The sequence below is a fragment of the Ovis canadensis genome, chromosome 2 (genome assembly GCF_042477335.2).
Source record: "Ovis canadensis isolate MfBH-ARS-UI-01 breed Bighorn chromosome 2, ARS-UI_OviCan_v2, whole genome shotgun sequence".
Taxonomy (NCBI): domain Eukaryota; kingdom Metazoa; phylum Chordata; class Mammalia; order Artiodactyla; family Bovidae; genus Ovis; species Ovis canadensis.
This window is the reverse complement of record NC_091246.1, coordinates 141,662,172-141,667,308: the sequence shown is the minus strand read 5'-3', so window position 1 is coordinate 141,667,308 and position 5,137 is coordinate 141,662,172. Positions and strand designations below refer to the sequence as shown.

The 5,137-nt window shown below is 43.2% G+C and overlaps 1 pseudogene; it reads right to left on the bottom strand.

The window, feature by feature from the left end:
* Positions 1 to 207: 207 nt before the first annotated feature.
* LOC138432770 (acidic leucine-rich nuclear phosphoprotein 32 family member B pseudogene) lies at positions 208 to 1,687 on the bottom strand (annotated as a pseudogene).
* Positions 1,688 to 5,137: the final 3,450 nt, after the last annotated feature.

Genomic DNA, 5,137 nt, shown 5'->3' with positions numbered 1-5,137 from the left:
TGAGTAAACTCCGGGAGTTGGTGATGGGCAGGGAGGCCTGGCATGCTGCAGTCCACGGGGTCGCAAAGTGTCAGACATAATTGAGCCACTGAACTGAACTGAACTGACAATGTTTGAAAGTTAATTGATGTCATCATTCTAACATCTTGCTATATCTCAAAACTTTCAATGACCCGTTAATGATTAAGCGTATAAACTCTGTAACACTTTTTATTTTTTTTTCTTTTTTCTTTTTTTTTTTTTTTTTTTCAGACCCAAAATGTTAAGATTTTATTTACAAAGCTTCTTTGTTGTACAGAAAGTAAAAATGCTGTTACAATCTTGGTGTAACTGGTAGCCACGGACAGTTGCCTCACCAATCACAGCTACACACGCTACAGCAAGTCTTACACAAAAACCTAACAACGCTTACAATTTTGTTGGGGTGAAGTCCCCAAGCTTGGTGGTGGATTTCCAAGAGGGACTAAATGGAGGAAGGTGGAATGTCACAGGAACTATTCTTTGGCTCTTTGGGTGGGTGGGTGTCCTGGGGTTTGTATCACAGCTACCCTTTTATTTTTCTTAAAAAAAAAAAAAAAAAAAGCTACCAAATCCATGTCAGCAGTCCAACCGATACTGAACAGTTCTTTTTTTTGCAGGTTATTGGGGTCTTATTAATCATCTTCTCCTTCATCATCTGTTTCTCTCTTCCTCTTTTCACCTTTCCCGCTTTCTTCCTCTTCTTCATCTTCATCTTCGTCCTCATCCTCATCTTCATCATCTTCATCAACTTCTCCATCATGTCCAAATTCTTCTTCCTCCCCACTGACTTCATCTTCATCCTCCCCCCTTCTACATCTTCGTCTTCATCATCATCCTCTTCATCATCAAACTCTTCTTCCTCACCATCTTCATCCTCCTCCTTATCCTCATCTTCTCCTTCTTCATCATCCTCTTCTTCATCCACACCATCCACCTCGGCATCTGAATCTGGGGCTTCACGACCCTCTCGGTCATAGCCATCCAGATAGGTCAGCTGGGGCAGGAGCTTGAAGACACTCTCTCGGTAGTCATTCAGGTTAGTAACCCCACAGTTAAACAGATCCAGGCTCTTTAGACATTCCAACTTTTTCAAAGGTTCCAGGGTGCTGATATCTTTCAGTTTATTTCCACTTAAGTTTAGATGTGTAAGATTTGGAAGTTTTTCTGCTAACATATCCAGACCTCCACAGATTCTATTGTCACTGAGCTCAAGCTTTTTCAATTTAGGTAGTTTGGGAAGATTTGAAACTGAAATCAAGCCTACATTTATTAAACTGAGGAACTCTAAGTTCACAAATTCAGCTGTTAAGCCCTCAATTTTCCCATCATTTGATTTGCAATTGTCCAGGACAAGTTCTCGAACAGCTGCCGGGGTCCGGTTCCTCAGCTCCAGGTGGATCCTCCTCTTCATGTCCATGTTTCTCTCTCTTCCCCCCTCTTCAAACTTAACTTTCCGCGGCGGGGGCGGAGGGGGGAGAGGCGTCCCAGCCTGCGCAGCGAGGGCCGTCGGAAGGGGTCTGCTCGAGGCACAGGCCGACGGCGCGGTCCTGGGTGGCGGGCGGCGTGCGGGCAGGCGAGCGGAGCCCCCGGAGCCAAGTTACTCGCGGGAGCGGAGAGAAACCATGGAGGGAAAAGGGGGCTGGAGCGCAGCTCTGGTCTCACTACCGCCGCCTGTAACACTTTTTAATAGCATAATAAAATATTTGAATTTTGGGCACAAAGCTCTTTTCCTCAGTTACACGTTTTAATGCTTCTAGATATGAAAGGACATCAACAAATACAGTTTTTATGCACTTAAAAATAGTTTACATTTATATTCAACTTGGGGGAGTGGTTTTTCCATCCCATGCCAGTTATTTATTGTTTTTTTGGTTTGTTTTTTAGTTGCTCAGTCGTGTCCAACTCTTTGTGACCCCTGGGACTGTAGCCCACCAGGCTCTTCTGTCCATGGATTATAGCAAGAATACTGAAGTGGGTTACCATTTCCTTCCCCCAGGGATATTCCCGACCCAGGGAAGCAAGCCAAGTCTCCTGCATTGGCAGGGGGATTGTTTAACACTGAGCCACCTGCTATTTATTGCTACATAACAAATCACTCCAAAACTTAGTGGATTAGATTACATAAATACTGAAATACCTAAAAATTTAAAACTGACTATACTAAGTTTTGACACAGAATTAGAGCAATTAGAATTCTTATTTTCTCATGGCTAGTGGGAATAAAATGGTATAACCTCTTTGAAAAGCAGTGGAAAACATTTGGTAGCTCCTTAACATATTAAACATACACTACCATCCAGCCATTCTATTCCCACCTACTTACTCCAGAGAAATGAAAGCATAAGCAATGCAAAGAACTATAAATGTTCATAGCAGCTTTAGCTTTTAATCAGTAAAAACTGGAAACAATGAAAACATCCTACCACATGTGAATGGATAAAGAATTTGTGGTAGATTCGTATAATATATTACTATTTGAGTAATAAAAATAAAAAGGCATCAACTCTTAGTACACCCAATAACATGAATGAGTTTCGAAATAATAATGCTGAGTGACTGAAGACAGACAAAAAACAATACATATTATATGAGTCCATTTTAAAATTCTAGAAAATGTAAACAAGTCTAAAGTAACAGGAAGCTGATCAGTGTTTGGTTGGTTGGGATGGGAGACCAGAGGGAGAGACTATGGAGGAGCACAAAAAAAGAAAAAACCTTCTTTTAGGAGTAACAGATATGTTCATTATCTAATTGTAGATAAAGCCTGAGGGCTTTACAGGTATACAGTGGTTCAGGTATACAATGGTACAATATGTCAAAACTTGTCAAATTGGACACTTTAAATATATATAGCTTATTATATATCAATTCTTTCTGAATAAAAAATTTAAGATTTAAAAGCAGTGCCCAAAGGAAATTCAGTGACTTACAACAAATAAAGCTAAATAAAATCATTTAATCTGCTTGAGGTTCTGCAAATTGGGCAGGACTTCGCTGCCCAATTGTGGACTTCACCCAGTTGAGGGCTTCCCTGATAGCTCAGTTGGTAAAGAATCTGCTTGCAATGCAGGAGGCCCTGGTTTGATTCCTGGGTCGGGAAGATCTTCTGGAGAAGGGATAGGCTATGCACTCTAGTACTCTTGGGCTTCCCTTGTGGTTCAGTTGGTAAAGAACCTGCCTGCAGTGTGGGAGACCTGGGTTTGATCCCTGGGTTGAGAAGATGCCCTGGAGAAGGGAAAGGCTAACTACTCCAGTATTCTGGCCTGGAGAATTCCATGGACTGTGTAGTCCATGGGGTCGCAAAGAGTTAGATATGATTGAGTGACTTTCACTTTCACTACCCAGTTGGGAAGGCTCATGTCTGCTCCATGTGGGAGCAGCTGGGATGACTCCATTGATGGCTAGAGGCTCAGATCCCAAGATGGCTCATTCACATGGTGACAAGTGGTACTGACTGTCAGCTAGGAGCTCAGTCTGAGTGGAGTACTGGAGGCTCTGTTCTTCTCCATCTGAACCATTGCAAGTGACCTGAGCTTCCCATCTAGTGACTGGATTCAAAAGGCAAGTGTCCTGAGAGATCAGGCAGGAGCTGCATCATCTTTTATAGCTTGGAAATCACATAGTGTCCCTTCCACCAAACCCTGGTAACTGAGGCAGTCACAAAGGCACACCTGGGTTCAAGGAAAGGGGAAATAGATTCTTCTTTTTTATGAGGAGTGGGCATCCCTGGTGGCTCAGACAGTAAAGAATCTGCCTTCATTGCACGAGACCTGGGTTTGATCCCTGTGTTAGGAAGACACCCTGAGGAAGAAAATGGCAACTCACTCCAGTATTCTTGCCTGGAGACTCCCATGGACAGAAGAGCCGAGTGGACTATACAGTCCATGGGGTCACAAAGAGTCAGACACGACAGAGTGACTAAACCTTTTCAACTTTGAGGAGTAGTAAATTCTGGTAGAGCCTGTGGAAGGAGGATTACTGTTGAAGCTATTTTTGGGGAAATATGATCTATCATACCACAGTCCAATCTCTGGCCCAATAATTCACATTTCTCACACATTAAAAATGCACCCTGTCCTACTCTGAGACCCTCAGAGTCTTATCCCTTGATGACACTGAGCTCAGGCCTCAGATCCAGGATCTCATTACCTAAAGCAAATTCTTGGAAAAATTTCCCAGGAAGTTAAGAGTCTTCCAAAGTTAAACGTACATCTACTATGTGAGCAAATCATCCCACTTCTAGATATTTACCCAAGAGAAATGAAAGCACATGACCAAAGAGAGGAAGCCCATTGAAGTTCCTCAAGTACAGTTCCCCGTGTGAAATGTCTCTTGATCTTCAGTTCGGTTCCGCCGCTCAGTTGTGTCCAACTCTTTGTGACCCCATGAACTGCAGCACACCAGGCCTCCCTGTCTATCACCAACTCCCAGAGTCCACCCAGACCCATGTCCATCGATTCGGTGATGCCATCCAGCCATCTCATCCTCTGTCGTCCCCTTCTCCACCTGCCCTCAATCTCTCCCAGCATCAGGGTCTTTTCAAATGAGCCAGCTCTTCACATCAGGTGGCCAAAGTACTAGAGTTTCAGCTTCAGCATCAGTCCTTCCAATGAACATCCAGGACTGATCTCCTTTAGGATGGACTGGTTGGATTACCTTGCAGTCCAAGGGACTCTCAAGAGTCTTCTCCAACACCACAGTTCAAAAGCATCAATTCCTTGGCCCTCAGCTTTCTTCACAGTCCAACTCTCTCATCCATACATGACCACTGGAAAAACCACAGCCTTGACTAGACAGACCTCTGTTGACAAAGTAATGTCTCTGCTTTTTAATATGTTATCTAGGTTGGTCATAACTTTCCTTCCAAGGAGTAAGCGTGTTTTAATTTCATGGCTGCAGTCACCATCTGCAGTGATTTTGGAGCCCCAAAAAATAAAGTCTGACACTGTTTCCACTGTTTCCCCATCTATTTCCCATGAAGTGATGGGACCAGATGCCAGGATCTTAGTTTTCTAAGATCTTGTTGAGCTTTAAGCCAACTTTTAACTCTCCTCTTTCACTTTCATCAAGAGGCTTTTTAGTTCCTCTTTGTTTTCTGCCATAAAGGTGGTGTCAT